The sequence below is a fragment of the Vidua chalybeata genome, chromosome 7, assembly GCF_026979565.1.
Source record: "Vidua chalybeata isolate OUT-0048 chromosome 7, bVidCha1 merged haplotype, whole genome shotgun sequence".
Taxonomy (NCBI): Eukaryota; Metazoa; Chordata; class Aves; order Passeriformes; family Viduidae; genus Vidua; species Vidua chalybeata.
The window spans coordinates 6,242,676-6,262,547 of NC_071536.1; the positions used below are offsets into that span (position 1 = coordinate 6,242,676).

At 45.5% G+C, this 19,872-nt stretch overlaps 1 protein-coding gene across 1 annotated transcript in view; it reads left to right on the plus strand.

The window, feature by feature from the left end:
• The window catches only part of SLX9 (SLX9 ribosome biogenesis factor), a 39,929-nt gene that overhangs the window by 11,872 nt on the left and 8,185 nt on the right, over window positions 1–19,872 (plus strand). The window lies entirely within an intron of this gene.

Here is a 19,872-nt window from a genome sequence, read left to right on the forward strand (position 1 = left end):
TTCTTCTGCCTGTCTTTGCAGTGTAGGAGGTGCTGCTCCAGCTGTGTGTGCATTGCTGACAGCTTCTTAGCACAAGAGGACGTGGCAGGGCAGAACAGATCTCTTTTGAGAGTGTTCTTTTTCGGATATTAGATGTGCTCATTAGAGGGCAGCAGAATAACTCTTCCTTTTTCTAGGTCAGGTCTATATTTTTGATTATTTTTCATCTCTGCAGGGCATAGAACAAAATTTTCCAGTTCCTACTTCAGTTTTTCCTGGTGCATTAAGTGTACAAAACAACAATGCTCATATGAAAACCTGAGTCTGTATAAAGAAATACAGAATATTTATAGTAAAAGTTGCTTCTTTGAAGCTTAGGGGGGTTGCAGGCTTATATGAGAGAGAGCTTCTCTAAGATTAAACCACAAATGGTCAGCACAGTATGTGGAAAAACAGCCAAAAGAATATTTCACAGCTAACTTGTTTTTTGCTCAGCCTAATTCTTATTTGACCTATATGTCCATATGCATCTATGGATTTGTTTGCTGCACTCCAGCTGCTGCTACCACCTTTTTCTGCTTGAAGAAAATATTAAAGAACCAGCCTTGCTTCATCCACAAGTAATCTTTAAATGGGATCTGATAGTACACCCCCCACCATCCTCTGGAATGTAAATACTGTAAATAATTATGGCACTGTCTTTAAAGGCTAAGTGAGGCTGGGATTTGGAGTCCAGCATCACAATACTTAAAATGAATTATTTATTATGTAACATTCATAGAAGACAGCTGTAGCACTGACTTTGTAGCCAGTGTGTTTCAGGCTTCTGGAAGAGTTGGGTACAAGTCCTGGCTGGGGGTGAACTTTTTCCATGCACATCTTGCTGGAAATGTTTTGCATGCCGTTGGCTTTTGGAAAAGGTAAGCTGGTTCAAGACAGCTGGAATAGCAGGAATTTTTTTTTTTGTTTTTTAGGTTTAGCAGTATCAACCATTGGTTTCCAATAGCTGACTGATTTTGGAAGGTCTCAGTGGAAGCAAACTTCATTAACTAATCTTTCTCCTTGGCCTGGCATGGTGGAGCAGGTGGGAGGACTGGCAGGGGGAGGCATGACACCTTTCTCTCTTACCCACAGTGTGTTTTGACATCCTGCAGGCTGCTTTATCTCCCTCTCCTCTAGCCAAAGGGGCAAAGGGACAAGTCCCTCAGGAGTTTGTGAGTGCCTTGTGTTCCTCACATGCATGGGGGCTGTACCAAAGCAATGTGTACTTGGGTGCTGCCAGTTTTGTAGCACAATTCTGCCCTGAGTTATTTTTAGAGTGGCAATATCCAAACCCACAAACTGCTGAAATGGAACAACTTTCTTGATACTGTCAAAATGTTGTTCCTGGCACAGTAGCTTGGATCAGTCCTGCCTCCTGGAGAAGTCCAGATTGTGCTTTTCACTCCTGGTTTGGGATCCACCATGTAGCTGGCATTTCTTCACGTCATGCTGTGACACCTCAGCCAAATCAGGACTAATAGGGAGCTCCTCATCAGGGAAGGAAAGCTGAACAAAGCCATAAAAATGTGAACAATGGCTCATAGCTCTTGGCAGCTCTTGGGCCATTAGGTAAAATTAATATCCTGTCAGCGGGGTAAAAAGATTAAACTCAGTCTTACACCAAGTGAGAAACATGATGAGTCTGTAGGCGTGTGGATTTAACTCCATTGGACTGTGATCCATATTAGGAAATTAGCAGGCACAGTGCTCATGCCACAGCCTTCTTCATGCAGAGAAACACTCTTCCTGCCAGCATCTTCTGTGCAATGCAGGAAGATTGCTGCCTTCCCTCATTTAATGGAAGTCTCTCCTGGGAACTAACATGGTACTTTGTTGGGGATATAGGTGTTCTCAGTAGGTGGTTTTTTTTGGGTGTGGTGAGCCTAAGTATTGCAGATACTACTTCGTAAGGGGTGTGTAGCTCTTTTGTTCAGGGAGCACTTACTTCACAGGAAGGATGCCAGTCCTTGTTGCCCTGCCAGCGTGGGGATACTGAATGAGAGGTGAGGGCATGGATGGGCAATCTCAGGGTTTGCTGCTGCAGTCCCAGACCGGAGAAGATCAGTGCAATGCCAGATGTCTAGCAGGTCTGAAAGCTGACAAGGAGTGTCAGAGAAGCACCTATGCATGGTAGTTTGTTCCTTTGCCATCCCCTGTTATTTCTTTTAACATCATGGATGTTCTCTCCACAGCTCTGTGCTGGCAGCTGCTGATCTCATCTCTGCATGGGGTGGATGGGCTGGACCCGTTGATGCTAGTGCAGACAGTGTAAATGAGACTTTATTGTCTGCCTGTGCTGCTGGCAGGCAAGAGCATCAAGTACAAAGTGACAGAGCCCTGTCACTTTTTAAAAATTTGACTTGCCTTAAAATAGGTTCTACCAGGAAAATGTCATTCCAAGATGGGGAACCAATGCTGACCTGCAGGGCTGAAATAAAGGTGAAGAGGTGATGGGCTGGAGGAAGAAAAAAAAAAACAGAAAAGCTTCTACCTCTTCTAGAGGGGCCCAGACCTTGATTTTCCTTTTTTAAAACATTTCTTCTGCATTTAAGTGAGCCAAATGGGTATATTGGAGTAGAGAGGTTTGCTCTAAGACCTTTTTTGAAAAACAAATCTTGTGTGAGAATCGTTGTGGGCCAGACAAAGAGCTCCCCGACAGGGGCAAGCCTAGCTTTGTCAGGAGATGAAGAATGCTGTGGGAGGTCTGCAGTGAGGTGATGGTCCCAGGGGTGTGTTGGTAGTGGGATGGTGCCCTGTGTCCCTGGAGCCAGAGGAGGAGTGGGAGGGGGATGTGGATGTAGGTCTGTCCAGGGGGGAAGATGCTGTGTGAGTGACTGTGTTGTGTAAGATGACAGAGCTGGTGATCCTGTTGGTGCCTCAGGGCTTTTGGGAGCTCTGAATTGTCAGCTGAAGCGGAAGAGCAGTTGAGACAGCACAAAAGCAGCAGCCACCAGAAGTGGCAGTGGCAGCTGGAAAAGATGGTGAAGCAGTGTTTGGACCAGTTCCACTTGCAGTGCTCCCAGGAGGAGGGAAGGAGACCTGACATGCTTGGACACCACCTGGAATGAGTGTTTTCATGGGCTGGGGCTTGTTGAACTGTTTAATCAACATCACCACCATGAAAAAAAACCCATCAGAACTGGTAGTTCACTGTGTCATGTTTGAATGCTAGAACTAGTAAGACCTTTTCAAGGTTAAAATGCCATTATGATCACACAGAGACTTCATGCAGACATAGGATCACCTTGAGCTGTCCTTTAGGGGCTTCTGCTTGGCAGCTTGCAACCCTCTAAGCAGGGAAGGCTGTGTGCTCCTGTGGGGCAGGAGGGGGTGCTAAGCTGCAATGGATGCTGAGAGTGGCCTCGAGTTCCATCTCCACTCCAATCACAGATCAGAAGAGCAAGGATATTATGCCTTGTACTTCTCCAGGTGGTTATTTTTCCAGCTCTATTCTTCAAATACTTCCCAATTTTGAAATCTGCTGTATGTGCCCCTAAAAAGGAGAAGAATGGGAAGTGTTCTGCATTGCCAATCCTGCGTGTCAGGTGTTGCCCAGCTGAGCTGGGGGCTGCAGATCAAACATATGCCTGGCACAAGCTATTTGGGAAGCTTTCCTGGGTATTCTCACCCTCCTTACTTTATGTTAGTGTTATAGTGTGTGTGCAGCAGTTTATAAAGCCACCTATGATGCAAGTGGTGTTTGAACTGCCTGGTCAGAATGTGACTGGATCGAGGTAATAATTCTTAAATTATGTAAATATGTAATAATTCTTAAATTATGTAAATAATGAAAGTCTGCTGGTGTTACCCTGGTTGAGTTGTGGTGCTCTTTTCTGTGTCTAAATCTAAAATTACTTTGTATATATTGCCTAAACAGACTACTGGGTAAAAGAAATGAGTATGATTATATTTAATATGTGTCTGCTGAGTGGTAGAAGATGTGGCTGGACTTAGTGTGTCCTCAGTGCTCCCAAAGTGCAGGTGTGTGGGTTTCCTGGAGTGTAGGAGCTCTGACAGCTGCAGATGGTGGGATTAACTCCTTGACGTATGGTTGTGCAATAGATAGGGCAGCATGGGGAGGGGACCACACTACACTAATCTGCCACACAGACTTAACAATCAAGGGCAAGCTCTGACATGTGATTACTTTTTTCATTTCCCTGTCAATGCATGGAGTATTGTGAGTGGGGAAGCTAACTCACGCCACAGGGAGCCTGAGACCAGGCATGTTAAAGAATCCAAGGAGGAGTGCCAGGAGAGGAGAATTAATCAACAGTTAAAATAACACAGTGGAAATTTTGCCATGGTCCTAAAGCTCTGAATAAGGTTCAGAGTAATTACTTCATAAGAAGAATTGATTGGAGCAGTCAGGAAGTGTCTCTAGAAACTCTCCTTCTGCTTTTCTTTCTGCTGGTGTGCAGGCATTGCCCAGCTCCTTGTGACTGTGAACGTGATGCCAGGTTCACTGAGCTTCCTTAGCACAGGGCAGGAAAAGCACACGAGCCTCACCTCAGAGGAGGTATAGGAGCTCACAGCAGTGTCTGCAGTCAGTGCTGTCCTTCCTGAGCTTTCACATTTATCTGCAGATCAGGTTTTTGGCATCGATGCCAAAAGTGTGAAATATGAGCAATGACTCAATTGATCAGAGCTCTTTTGCTTGGAAAAGAGCTCTGATCAATTGAAAAAAGAGGAGCTGATGAAGTTAAATCAAATTGGTTTGCCCCAGAGACTAAACTTGTTCCCAGTGTCTTCCAGTAAGGTAAGTGGGGATGAAACAAACTAGAAGATGCTGGGTTCAAGGTGGGCAAAGATCCTTCAGTAAAATGGCAGTTAAGTTGCAGGACCCCTTGCACATAGTTGTTCTGAATTTCTGGTACCCACATGGATTCGAAGCAGATCCTCCAAAATAAAAATTCATTGGAGGTTCTGCATGCAGGCACTCTCTACTTGGGAGTTACACAAAGCTGTGGTCAGGCCTGGTATGTTCTTAGCTCAGTGGTGCTATTTGCTGGACACCAGGCTCCAGTTCAAGTCCTCAAAGTGCCTTCTGTTAATGCTTTGTGAGATGTTGGTGTGGAGCCTCTGCCTGTGGCTGGCCACACAAGGTGGAAGGCCAGGGGGCTGCCCATGGGTGCTCCAGTGGGTGTTCCCTCCAGGCCACTTTCAGTGGCTTTTTTTTTTTCTCCTGAGGCTGTAACTGGAGATGGGGCAGAGGGGCTACCAATGGTACAGCTAAGCAGTGCCAAAGTGGAATTTTTTGTTCCTGCCCTGATCCCAGTCCTAAATATATTCATGCAGTCACTCTGCCCCTTGACTATTTTAGCATAAAATAGTCACTACGGTATTTCTGTTGCAATTTAAAAACTGGAATGGAAGTGTTAAGAATCTGACCTTGTACATGCTTTTAATACAATTATGTGGCAGACCTGCTGGAACTGAGAAGAGCTGATTGAAATACTCGAAGGGTACGGGTTAAGCTTTGGGCTTTTTTGCCTATTCTGCCTGTAACATTTTTGCAACTGCCAGAAAATTGGTATATCTTCCCAGTCTGCTCTGCAGTCATTAGTCTGTACTGACTTTCTTCTTTCCTGTGCTTCCTGCTGTCCTTCAGATCCATCATGGAATTAATTGGTGGGGAAAAAAGAACAGGGAAGGAAATCTGTCCACTGCGCATGGCAGGACATTTGCTGGCAATGCTATCTCAGGTGAAGTACAGGATTGTAATGTGCTTTTTTTTTCTGTAAGCTACCAGGCATCTGCTCTCTGTTTCTTGCTTCAAAATAGAATATGCAAGTATTGTCTGGAAAATAAGGCTTATGGCCAAGACTGGAAGCGTTGGCTACTTAGCACTAGGGAGGAGAGGAGAGATTACAGTTCAACAAGCAAACAGAGCAAGAATAAGGTAAGCAATAGAAATGCTGACTCTGCTGCCCTCAGAAAAGGGTAACTTGAGCCCAGGTGGTTGGGATGCCACTGTTTGGAGTCCAGGAAAGAGCTACTGTTTGGAAAGCAGAGGCAGGGATCTGTTAGAAAGGTCATGGACTGATTGGATTAACTACAGCAGTACTGAAAGCTCATCAGAAAGAAAGTGAGGTTGGGCAAGGCTTTTTTAACTTCTCATTGGTCTTGCCAAGGTCCAAGTCCCTTGGTCAGGCAGTTGGAACTCCTTAAAAGAGGCTGGAACTTTGTCTCTACCCCTTTGTCCCAGCAGTCTGTGCTCCTGGCTTGGGTCTCACTGGAGCCTGGTCTCTGCACACTGCAGTCTTGGATCTTGTCCCAAGCCTTGCTTCTAACCTCATGCCCATTCATAAAGCAGACCAGAGCATTGAGTCCTCTGCTGGATTTCTCTTCTAATTCTGTTTTCTTCTGTTTGTTTGCTTATGTTACAATTCAAGCTCTGCTTGTTTATTCCTTGTAAAATTCCTGTGTGTGCATCTGAAGGGAAGTTTGTCATGTTTGTATCTTTAATTTAGAGGCACATACTCCTCTCTGGGTATGTGCTCTGGGCCACACAGGGCAGAGGAGTGGCTGAGGGAGTAGCACTGGTTTTGTGTGAATCCTGTGCTCTGTCATGTGCCTGGGACCAGTCAGGAATCTGCTGTTTGCAACACAAAAGCTGTAACTTGTAGGGCCGTGGCAGTCAGGATACAGAGATGTGTGTCTCCAACTGTTATGCGTATCTGCTGTATTTTTTCCTCTTTCTTGAGGTCCCTGTGGGGGAAAGTCTAGTGTCCAGACATCTCTGCATGATTTTTTTCAGGTCAGCAACTCTCCAGGAGCCAGGTCAGGCACTTTCTTGTTATATGTGTCTGAAAGCTGCTGCATCCTTGGTGGGTTTGCACAGCCTCTTACCACCAACTTCCTGGTAGTCTTGAGCTGATAGTTTTTTGTTGTGTAGTCTTGGTGAGCTAATCTTTCACCAAGCTCTCCCTTCTGGGTTTTGAGGCAGAGGTGTTGATATCTCAGTACCCCTAAAGAGTGAGTAGGAAAGTAAGAGAGGACTGTAGATATGGTGGAAAGCTCATTCTTGGAACAGTTATCAGGCCTCAGGAGGGAAGGAGAGGCACTTGTTCCACAACAGGCTAAGCTATACGGCTTTAACTCAGTCTGTAGGGAAGAAAAGAAAGAAAAGATGCTGTAGCAGTGTTCATTGTAACTGTTTAACAGACAGATGTGGGAGACACAGAATTCATTCCCAAAGCTTTTTATTCAGAGTGTGCATCCAGGTTTCTCTGTAGGAGTCCTCTGCCAGCTGCTTCCCTCCTTTACCTTCTGTCTAACAATAGGGACTCTTCTGGAGTCCTGTGTCTGAGTGTGACTGGGAAATCAAAAAAGTCAGAGTTGTGGTGTTGTGCCAAGTCCTGCCTCTGGTCATCTCCTTTCTCCCATGCCACATGTTGCCTTTTTCCCAGTGGAGCTGTGGCCTCTGCATTGTGGCTGGCTGTTCTTCTAATTAGGTCCTTGTGAAGAGGCAGAACCCAGCTAAGAAATCTGTAGCTAAAAGTACTAAAGGAGAAAGTGAAATAGGGGAGGAAGGAGGATTTTTCAGGCTGTTGATGAGCTGGTGTTAGAGCAGGTCAAAACCTGCTGCTTGATGTTGACCCCTGAGCTGTTTCTGAAGCTGCTTCTGCTTTTTGCTTCCAGGCTGCAATCAGAGTCAGAATTGTTTGATCAGGGAATTTGTTTCTTCGTTTTGATGGTCAGACCTGTATTTCTCTATGGTTCTTGTGTATGGGAGAACTGTGTTTGCACAGTGAGGGTTGGGGTGGGTCTACCAATGATTTTCATGTTTTTCTTGTTTCTCATGGCTTGGTTGGTGCTGTCACTGCTGATAACTGACAAGATCATCCCTACCCACCCAGAAGGCTTGGCATAGGAGCTGGTGTGCTGTGTCAGAACAAAAAGAGTATCCAAACTGGGCACTCCCATCTTTTGACAGCAGTCAGCAAGGAAAACCTTGGGAGTATAAAGCAGCACTTTCCTCAAAATGCTTAGCTGGGTACTTGAAGCATCCAGTGCCTGATAACTGTTACAAAAAACAAACTAGTGAACTGCACAGGTAGAAAGCTGTAGGTACCACCAGTACCAAATCCATTGAGTGCCCTTGTTCCTCCAGCTATGAGAGGTTCTGCAGACATTCCCTCTGTCCTTGCTTGTGAACCTGTCCTGAGGACTTGGGAGTGCTTGTGTGCTCATCGATGTCAGGCTGGAATAGGGGCAACAGTTGGCCTAGAGATATGTTGCTACTGATGAATTTGAACTTCTGTCTAAAATAGATTGTGGGTACTTTAGACCTTGGGACTGAAGTCTGAAAGATCAGTGCAGCTGGCTCACAGAGCTCCCTGTGCTCCTGACATGCATCTCCCTTGGTTTGGCTTAGCTCATTAAAGAAGCAGGAAGCTGACCTGGTGCAGGGGAGTTGGGTTTGTGTGCAGGACCTGGGGGAGGCAGGGTGGAAGAACCAACAGCAAATGCTTGGATAAGCTAAGCTCTCATTTACCAGCACCCTGAGCTACTGTGGAGTCTGCTTGCTGTTGTCTCTGTGCCAAGTTTCCAAATGTCATGTGTTGATACTGCCCCTGGTATTGATACTGCTTCACATTCCATGTCGATCTTTCCAGGGGAAACAGCCCTGGCTCTGTGTCATTAACATGGAAGTCGATTACAGCTGATATTTTTTTTTTCTTTAGTTCCATTAGAGCCAAGCAATCCAATATTGCATTCAGTATTCCCTGGAGCAAGTCAGCACTTTGCAGACCTCTTCCCTGCTCCCCAAAGCACCCCCAAACTTCCTGCCAGCATCACTGCAGAATTTGAGAGTGTGTCTGCAATCCCTTTAGCAGTAGGTGGGGCATTGGCATACAGAGACCTTGGAGTGGTGTTTTGGAGATGTTACCTGTACAGGCATGTGGTGGAAGAGGCTGCCAGTTTGCCAGGAAAGCAGATTTACTGAACAGAGAATTTATTAAATGAAATCAGGGCTCCTTCCCTGGTGTGTGGCCCAGCCAGGGGTGAGGGCTGCCTACTTTAGGTGTGGCTGAATACACTCAGGCTTTTTGACTGTTGACATGTTTTTTTTTTTGAATAGGTGTTTTGGTGAAGTCCCAGCTTGATTGTAGATGCTAAAGCACTATTTCTGATTAATGGAACTTTTTTTTGAGGAGTTGGGAGGGAAGCAGAGGTGTCACATCTCAGCTTCCTTGTCCTTGAGCTGTGCAGGTCTCTGAAGAATGGTGACAGGGTGGTCCTTCCTACTCTGGTGGAGTATCCTCTCTGCTGAAAAGGCAGCCTGAGATAACTACTTGCCAGTGTTAGGGCCATCCAGCAAATTCCTTTCCTCAGGTCTGGATTGCAGTACACCCTTTAGATGCTAATTTAGCAAATCTCCCAAGAAGAAGCAGGGAAACAATTACCTGGGAAGAATACTTTTGTGGATCTTCAAATGTTTTTCTAGGCTTTTTCATGGTTTTGCACACGTGCTTTCATTGTATCCTTGTATTTCTGGACATTTGTGAAGAAGGGAGGGCTTCAGGAATAATTTTAGAAGCCTTTTCCTACTTTGGGCAAATCCAAGTCCATATTTCTATTGGAAGAGTTGTTGCCACGGGAGATGGAGGAGTACAGAGATTAGGCTTGGATGTTACTTTTGGGTAAGCTGTCATGTTTCAAAAGTCATAGTTCAGATTTTTCTGGAAAGCACTGATTGGCATAAGCACAATTGCTTCTCAAATGGAAGTTGCTGAAGTATTTGATGCCCTTCTAGCAAACTAGACACTGAGGAGGTAATAATGGTAGGGGGATTTCTCTCCTCTCCCAGCTCTTCTCTGCCTTTTGCTGTGCCCCTGAATGCTTATTCCTTCTCAGCTGATGGAAGGAGAGGATCTGTCCAATCTATGCCTTATGTGCCCTGTGGAAAAGAGAGGGCTTAGTGAGTAGGTGCTTCAGGTCATCAGGCTAGGAACAGAAATGATCTTCCTGCCAGCTCTTCTCCCTGTCTGCCCAGATGGGCTTTCTGTGGGCTTTGGTTTTGCTGTGGCAGCCCCACACCTTTCTACTGCAAGACAAACCTCACTGAACATTTAATGGTGTCCTGTGGGTGTCCAGCTTCCTTTAATGTCCTTGTTTCTGCCCCTTCCCTTGCTGCTTCCATACTTCTCTGCTTTTTCTCTCTGCAAGAGCTTCATCCTTATGCTCCTGTCATTTGAAACTATGATTTCAGCCAGTTTTGGCAGTCTTCTCTTGACCTTCATGGCTCAATTCTTCCTCCTTCACTGTGGAGACATTTGTGATGTGATCTTTTTTCTCCTCTCTGTGCTGCTGAAGCTCCTGTATGTAACTCATTGCTCATCTTCTGATGGTTTGGTTTTTACCCTGGAGTTACATATCTGCAGAGTCTACTCAATGCAGTTTCTGGCTGGCATTGTTGCCTGGAAATATAATTCAGCAGTCAAATGAGTTAATATATTAATTATGTGTAAGAGGATGTCATTCCAGTAATGTTTGTTACCTACTGGCTGGCATAGTGCACGTGTGTGTTTGGAGGAAGGGTGCAAATGGACCTTGGAGTGGTGTTTGCTTTCTCTTTTGCCTTTTAATGGTTATGAGTCCCTTGACCAGTGGTGCTCTGGGCATTGCTGTTTTGCTGGTGCTGTTGTTTCTTGCCTGTTCCTGCTCATTGTTCTCCACTGATCATATATTTTCAGAAGCCTTATACTACCTCAGTGGTTACTTCCCAGGGAAGCCAGGCTGGAGTAATCCCAGTTAACATTTTGCTTCTGGGGGCTTCCTGGGAAATGGCAGTGCCTCCCTTACTCACACTATCTGCCAGTGGTTGACCTGATTCAGAAGCTGAGTAGCTACTGGCTGGAAGATGTGTCTGTCTGCCAAGCTTCCACATCACAGAGTGCAAAAACATCCACCTTGTCCTCCTTGCTCCCTGGTGGTCTTCACTGCTCTGACTCCCACCCTTTCCTTAGCCCTACAGAGGGGATCCATTGTGGATACGTGGCTTAATATGGAAAAAAATGTTTCTCTCCTGTGAAGTCTTGCTACCAGTTCACATTGGATTCTGTCCATTAAAATTCTTGAAAAACCTCTGGCCAAAGGCAGCTTTTAATAGGAGCTGTGTGATTAAACTCAAACAGTCCCTGCCAGCTTCCCCTGTGCTGGTGTAAAACATCACATAGCCTCTCCTCAGTGTGTGTGGTGGGAGATTCTTCGCGTGTCCAGAGAAGGACAGCGGAGCTGGGGAAGGGTCTGGAGCAAAAGCCTGATGAGGAGGAGCTGGGGGAGGGCTCAGCCTGGAGAAAAAGAGGTTCAGGGTGACCTTCTCACTCCCTACAACTCCCTGACAGGGGGGTGCAACCAGGTGGGGCTCAGGCAAGGAAATGGCCTCATGTTGCACCAGGGGAGGTTTAGGTTGGCTGCTGGGGAAAAGTTCTTCACTGAAAGGGTGGTCAGGCATTGAAAGGTGCTGCCCAGGGCAGTGGTAGACTCACATCCCTGGAAGTGCTCAGAAGGTGTCTGTGCTGCTTAGGGACGTGGCCTAATGATGGAACCTGCACTGGTAGGTTAGCAGTTGGATTTGATAACCTTAGAGGACTTTTCCTGCTATCCAACCTAAACTTCCCCTGACTCAGCTCCCTGCCCTTTCCTCGAGTCCTGTCACTGGTCACAGAGTGAAGAGGTCAGTGTCTGCCCCTCTCCTTACCCTCAGGAGCATGTTCAAGACCACAACGAAGTCTCCCCTCAGTCTTGCCAGGCTGAACAAAGTGACCTGAGCCACTCCTCATAAGGCTTCCCCTCCAGACCCTGTCCCATCCTTGTGGTCCCTCTTTGGAAGCTCTCTATCAGCTTGATGTCTTGTTTTGTATTGTGGTGCCCAAAACTGCACACAGGACTCGAGGTGAGGCCACAGCAGTGCAAAGCAGAGTGGGACAATCCCTTCCTTTGACCAGCTGGCAATGCTGTATTATTTTATTTGATTTATTAGTTTCTATTCTTTCCCCAACACTTGCCATCAGGTAAAGTGTGCACTGTGTGTGCTTAGCAGGCTGGAAGGGCTGAGCCCTGGGACAGCTCCTGCCTCTCTTTTTCCATCTCCATCTGAGGGAAGGTCCAGCTGTAGCTCTTGGTACTGGCTGCATCCCTGCCTTGTCAGATGATGGAATGGTTCCTGCAGGCACTTGTTTCACCAAGTTGCACAGTGAACACGGTCTGGTTGCCTGTCCTTCCTCATTTCAGTTAAAGAAATGATTCCAGATGATGCAATCTGTCTGAATCCCTCTATGGCCCGTTTTTCCCAGGAAGGTGGCTTTGAATGCTAAACCTGACTCCAAGAAATGAGGGAAACTGGGTACTTCTACAAAGAGACAAATGAATCCATGGAATGTATTGTGTGTGGGAGAGTGGGGGGAAGGTGGGGCTCTGCCTGTAATAGATCCTGGTGTTTGCTGTAATCCCTGAGAAACAGAAACAACTCCACAGCTTGTTCTGGGTGATGTCTCATACCTCCTCCTGTGTGCAGCTGGTCTGCTGCCAGCGCTGCAGTGGCACCTGACAGTGACATATTTGTCTGTCTGCCTGGGAAGTCTGTCCCTCTGTGCTTTTGTCCCTCTGTCCTCTGAGCATCTTTCAATCCATGTTTTGTTTCCCCTCTCTTCTCTATTTCTGTCTGCTCTCTCACCTTTCCCCAGCACCCCATCAAGCCACAGCTTTGGCTTTGAGGGGAAATGCAGCATAAAATGCTGCCTGAGGCAGGTGTGGTTGGAGCTAGATGATCTTTAAGGGCCCTTCCAACCCAATCATTCTGTGATTCTGTGATAAAATTCAGTGTCTCCACTGAATCCATCCATTGGGAATGTACTAACAAGTACAGCTGAGCAGAGCTGCTTCCCCTAAGGTGCTGCAAGAGCATATATGAAGGCATAGGTAAAAGAAACACCAGGTGCCAAAAACAGTATGAGAGGGGTTATAGGAACCAGTGGCTGGAGATGGAAAACTTCCCTAGGGAATGCCAGTTTAATTGTCTGCTAGCTAATATGCAGTCAAAAGACAAGGAAATTAAGGTAAACTGTTCTTGCTTTTTGCATAAACAAGAAGCACCAGATAAAATCCAATAGTGTAACTATTTCAGATCTAGATCTTTTACTGTGTAATACTGCAGAGATACTGAGCTACTGATTTTTAAAGCTTCTCAAAGGATAGCATAGTCAAAGGTAATCTTATTAGCAGGAAAGGAAAGGATATTTTGGGGAAAATCTCTTTCAAATGCAGGCCTGCAAGGCATTGTCAAAAAGCATAGCAATGTTTCAGTATTCTGCCTCCCTTAGTGAGCCCTAAGGAGAGAATTTACCCATTGGTAAACATGAATTACTCCTGGTCTCAGAATAAATCTCATTCCAGAGATTGGTTGCTGTTCAAGCATTTATAGAAATAGTGTTCTGTTCTTTTCACTGCCCTTTATTGAAACTAAAACATCCACACAAATAGCTATGGTGCGTGCATCTCTGTTGCTAAAATATAAATTTTTATCCTCTGTGAAAGGACTCTTGCTAACTGTCCAAATTGTGCTGCAGACTCACTGGAATCTACTTTGGTGGTCCACTTTGATCAGATAAAGCAGGTTGTTTAGGACTGTGTGTAGTCAGGTTTTGAATGTTTCCATTGGTGGAGACCTGGGGACTCCATAACCTCCTGACATTTGAAAAAAATCATAAAAATTGTCCCAAAACCAAGTGGTTCACTGTGTGCTCCTTGTCTCTTGTCACTGAGCACCACTGGGAATAGTCTGTCTCCCTCCTCTTCCTTTCTGTCAGGTATTATGTACATTTATAGGATTTCCTTTAGGCCTCTTTTCTAGCTGTCTCAGCCTCTCCTAAGTAAAAGACACTCCAGTTCCTTAATCATCTTAGTGGCCTGTACCTGGATTAACTCCCCCAAGTGTGTGTCTCCCTAGTCCTGGGGAGCCCAGGAGGGGACCCATCACTCCACATGTGGCCTCACACATCCAGATGTGGGACAGAGGCACTACAGATCCTGTCAGACCTGCAGCTATGGTGGGTGTAGTCCCAAGGAGGGTCATGTATTGCTTATCTGCAGAACTTCTGCTGGAGCTGGGTGCTGCCCCTCTGGGAAAGCTGGTCTTTGGGGAAGTGAGGATTGCCTGTGCTCCCAGGGAAGCTTTCCCCCAAGAGTCTGATCTTGAGGAATATATATATATATATATATATATATATATGGATATATGGATATATATATATATATATATATATATATGCATTCCTACATTTGCTGCTATGTCTGAATTGCAGCAGAGGAAGCTGCCTTAACTGCATGGCAATGCTTAATACCACTGTACAGGCTCACCAATTTTTGTTCTTGAGGAATATCTTGAGCCAGTCAGTGTTGTTTCCTCTGGGTGAGGGAGGGTCCAGGCTTCCCTGGTGCTGCCTGAAGCAGCATTTGGCCTCAGCTCCACTGTCTGCACTTCTTGGAGATGTTTCTCTTGGGCTTAAATATGGAGTGGTGAAAGCAAAGAAAGCATGGTTGGTTCTCCTCTCTTCAGGGGGGCTGGGGCTGTGCAGTTGCCCTCAGAAGCCTCTGGTGGGGTTTCTCTGCTCACAGTGTTCAGGCAGGATGTTGGAATAGTCAGATTTCTTGGCTGAGTGTGGAAAATCCAAGGTTGCTGCAGACCTACAGCTCCCTGTACCAGCTTGACTGCAAGAAGGCTTTGCCATTCATACACTCATAGAATTGTTAAGGTTAGAAAAGCTCTCTAAGACTGAATCCCACCATTCCTCCTGCATTGCCAGGTGTGCCCCTAGGCCATGTCCCCAAGTGCCACATCCACACACCTTTTGAATGCTTCCAGGGCTGGTGCACTGATGCTGTAGCCTCTGCTGCTCTTGTGGCTGAGTGACCTTTTGTAAGTCTGGAAGCTGCAGAAGAGCTTGCTGAGAACTACTGGGCATAAAATTAAATCCACTGTGATCACAGGTATTTAAATTGTTTATGGGGTTGCACAGAGAGCAAATATATGCCAGTGACAGCAAGGAAAAAGTCAACTTCTTTGCCATGCCATTCCTTGACAAATGAAAACATTTGCACTGTGTAATTCATGATACTTTTGGAGAACTCTTTCGTTGGAAGAAATGTACACACCCTTGTTGCATGTACATGGAAAAGGGTGTTGGGGGGTTAAAATATCTTTTCTTGTAAGCAGACTCATTCTCCCAAAGCTGGAAAGCCCTGTTGCTTGAAGGAGATCACACCTGGTCTTGGAAAGTCCCTGACATGGCATGTGTTTCTCAGGGCATCTGTCTGTGGGTGAGCCTTTCTGCATTTGTTTTGTGGGCTTTGAAGTTTTCCACGTCAGAGAGTACTGAGACCTGTCCTTTTTTTTTTTTTTTTTTTCCCTTCCTTTCTTCTTTTTCTTTTCCCCATGGCAGGGGTTTGTAATGTGTTAGTCTTTAAGGTCCCTTCTAGCCCAAACCATTCTATGATTTCCTTGATTCCCTGAGCCTGAAATAGCAATACCAAGCTTCTGTCTTAGACAAGGCATTCTGCAGTCCTTGGCTCAGCAATCTGGGTTCCCTGTGGCATTTCAGCCTTGGTTATAAAAATAACCTTCAGCTGCACAAGTGGCTTTAGGAGCAGTGACACACTGGGCCACCTTGAGCATCCTCTGTGTGCCTGTGTGTGACTGAGCCTCCGAAGGGCAGCCTCTCTTCTGGGGAGGGCTGCTGAGGAAGGATGAGGACCTAAAATGGGCAAGGCCTTGTGCAGAGGAGGAGAAGAAGGTGCTTTCATCTTGTGGAAGGGTCTGAGTGTGCCAGCAGCACTTTAGACACCATGTATAAGGACAGACTTTGTCTCTGAGGTCGCCTTTCACAGACTGCTGTGCACGTTGTGACTTCCCGGTCACCTCCTGAGGGGATGTGCTCCCCCCTCTAATGGAGCATCACTTGTGTGCTTCTGTGAGCTGAGGGTGCCCTGGGCTGCCCTGGGAGGCCTTGTGTCCTTGCTGGGGCTGCTTGGAGCCTGGGGATGTTTACCAGGCCTGACAGAGCCATGACCTTGGTGTGAGGACACAAGCTGCACTGCTGCTCTGGGTTTCCAGTGGGAAGCCAGGCTTGGAAGTAGGCTTTGCTTCAGATAACCAGGGGATCTGAAGGGGCAGAGAATGCAGATCCCACTTTTTGTAGGATGCCTTTGTCATAGATAAGTAATGTAATAGTTGGCTCTCACAATTAAGAGATAGATATTATATAGATGTATAGTAATGTTATTGTGATATGTCATTCCCTCCCTTGTAAAAGCCTTAGTAGTCAAGACATTTAGAGGAGGCTGGCTTGTTACCAGGACGTAGCATCACAACACCTGACCTCCAATCAAGATGGAAAGAGTAGTCTCCACCAATGGATGGCAGGGAAAGAGTTGACTGACAAAACTTTCAGAGGAGCTAAAGATATAAAAAAGCAGAGGAGCTAAAGATATAAAAAAGCAGAGCATCTATTTTGTAGAGAAGCCACGTGGCTGGTAGTCAAGGGAGGGCTCCCTGTGCTGTGATTTTTCCTTATTCAGTCCTTTGTTGTAATTTTTGTCATGGTTTAATAAACCTTTTGAAAATTTTAAAAGTGAGGGTCGTTTCTCACACCTTCCACATTGGGGCAGGAAGAGTGTGTGCGTGCTGGTGTAATTATTAAGTGTGAACAAAAATAATGTAGCTTGTTTTAGATCATGAAAAGCAAATGCTGTATCCATGGAGAAACCTGCCCTGGCCCAGCAGGAGCTGGCACCTTTTCCTCCAACACTGGATCCCAAGCCTGCTCAGGATGCAGCAGGGCTTGGACTGGGCAAAACCCAAATGGGTTTTCTGTGCCCACATACAGGTGCCAAGCTGTCCCTGGGCCCCCCCCCCAACAGCAGGAGGACAAAGAGCTTGGATACAGCCCCCTGCCTCTGTCCTTGCCACCCCCAAGCCTTGCTCACGCGGGTGACCCCTGTGCATCAGTGCTTTTGGGAGCAGTGCAGCTGGAGGTCACTGACTGGGATGAGGGCAGGGAGCTGTGGAGCATCCTCTCTGCCAGAGGACATCTTGGCTGGCTTTTTTTCTGGCCCGTGTTGTCCCTCAACTCTGTTCCTAGAGGAATAAGAACACCTTCAGGGGTCGTGCACTGACAGCTGCCAGGTCACAGCACTGTTGTGTGTGCCCCAGGAGACTGTCCTTACCATTTCCCAGGCTCTTCCACTGGACAAGAGCACTGCACAATTTACAAGTGACACTATGTAATTTTAAAAAACAACCCCAAACCACACCCAATATTCTGCTTTTGGATGTAGTCTGACTTCCTTCATTAACTCATCCCACAGCTGTAGGCATATGCTCATTGTTGCTGTTACACAACTGAGGCTAAAATTAAAACATCTGTTGTTATTTAACTTCAGTTTGCCAAAATACTATGTTTTGAGCAGCAGCAGCTTTACTGTTATGTATCATTGGGGTTTGGAATATTAATTAATGTTACATGTCACTTCTTAATGAAGCTCCAGGAGGAGCTTTGCAGTGGGGAGCAAATGCCTGGTGCTGAAGGACCCTCCTCTGTCCATGTGGCATTGCACAGGTTTGTTGAATATTTCTGGTAATGGCCAAATGCTCCAAGTAATGTCGTTTCCTGGAACTGTCAAACCCTCTTGGCTGCAGAGCCAAAATTAAATAGTGGGATCTTGGGGCAGGGAAGCCTGTAGTGTTACAGCTTTAACTCACTCCAGCTTCTTTCTGAATGCCTAGAAAGGATAAAATGGGGATTTCTAAGGTAGGATTTATAGATATATCTAGTCTAAGAAGTTCTTTATGAAAAATAGTCACCTATATATATGTGTGGGTATATATATATATATATATATTCTATTTTTATTTTTAGTCTGAATTCTTTACCAAAAAACCCTCAAGATTTCTGAAATTAAGGAAGCCATCCTCAAAAATTTGCTTCTCTGTCATGAAAGCAGGATCCTGAGGATTGCCAGGAGTAGTACCAAATGCTTGATGTAGTTGGCAAAAAGCTATTGTGTTTTTTTTTTTTAACTTTTTTGTATCTGGCATGTCTTGTACTGCACAGATCAGAGGGAAGAAAGAAAAAAAAAAAGAAGATAAAAGAAATGTTCTTGCTAAAACAAATAATTGTCAAGTTTACAGTATGGAAATTATCCTTAGCTAATGTGATGGTTTGCTCACCTTTCCCTTAGCTGATGTAATGGGGTTTGCTCACCTTTGCTCCATGCATAGGGTTTCAAAGGCAAGTGTTGTTAAATTACCTGTGGAATGGGCTGGAGAGGGGGATTCAAACCCTTCTGATTTCACAGGAAAATAATTAAAATGGAGCTGTGCTTTGGCTTGATCTCAGAGGTGCTTGCAAGCTAAATAAAAATAAAAGGCTACCTTGAGGACAGTCTGTGCTGTTAATTAACTAGCTAAATTCTGCCTTCACTGTTCTCCAGTGGCTTTCCAGCGGTTTTGGCACTCGACATTGCAGCTGGAAACTGCCAAGCACAACTTTGCACCTTCAAGCAGCTGAACAGCCTTCTGAGGGCAGGCTAGGATATGGAAATAGGAGTGTCTAGGGAGCCAAGTGATGGAAAAGGGCTGGAACTGGCTGCTGGAACAGGAGGGATGCAGCTCCTTTCCCTCAGGCACCCTCTGGTTATCTGTGGCCACCTTCCCCCAGCCAGCAGCAAGGTTGGGTTCCTGCCAGGAAAACAGCTTTTGTGTTTCCTTAAATATTCCACTACTGTTTTGGGGAAAAAAAACATCAACCCAGACCTGAATTGCTGTTATTACTAGAGCTGGCCAGCTGGCTGAATTGGGCCTTTTTATTTTCATTAACAAATGCTGCCAGGCGATGTTTTTCCAGTGAAGTCATGAGTGTGTTTCCAGATGAGGGGCAGATCTTCCCAGCATTGCCATGGCTGAAATTTGGGCAGGCTGGAGCAGATGTGGTGTCCTGTGCAGGCAGCCTTCTGGAGATCATTGGGGTGGGATAATAATTCCATAATAATAATAATAATATGTATGTGATAATTGACTACAATTCATCCTTTTTTTCCCCTGAAACCACAGAAATGTGGGGTGATGGGGTGGGCGTAACTCAGAGTTGGTTATTGGACCATGCAATTTGTTCTTTCAGCATCTGCTTTTATACCACAACAAATGTGGTAAGTGCTTTTTGGGAATTTATTTTTCTGGGAAATGAGGCTGTGGAAGCTCCAGCTTCATTCTCCTTGTCTTAGAAGCTCAAAACATGGTGGTGATTGTTAGTTTTATGGGAAGGTAGCCTTAGCCCCAGCAGGTTTGTTCTGTTCTTAAGAAATTATTAAAGGATACTTTTGTTTAAATTATCCTAAAGGATCTGTAGCTTCAGATAAGTTATCCTTAGTGAGTTGTTTTCATAATTGTATTGAATTCCTTTCTTCTCTTTCTTTTTGGGAGGGGAAAAAAAGGTGTACTTTTTCTTCCCCAGACTTAAGAATAAACTAAAGTGAATGGCATGATCTTTGGGGAGCTTGTGACTTCATTGGAATTCTGGTATTTCCAGCACATTTCAGGAGAAAAGTTGGCTAAAGTCAGTTTTGTTTTAAACACGTGAGATAAGATATAATTTCATAGTAGTTGCAACAGATCTCCAGTAAAAATATTTGTGGTAGTATTTTACTTTATATTGGATATCAGTGCTCAACAGCTGCTTTCCAATACTGAATTTGGTAAATAGTAGGTACTAGTCTTTTCTACAAGCTGCTAGTGACCAGCTACTCCTTAGGGCTGCCCTGGATATATTTCAGAAATTTCTCCTTGTG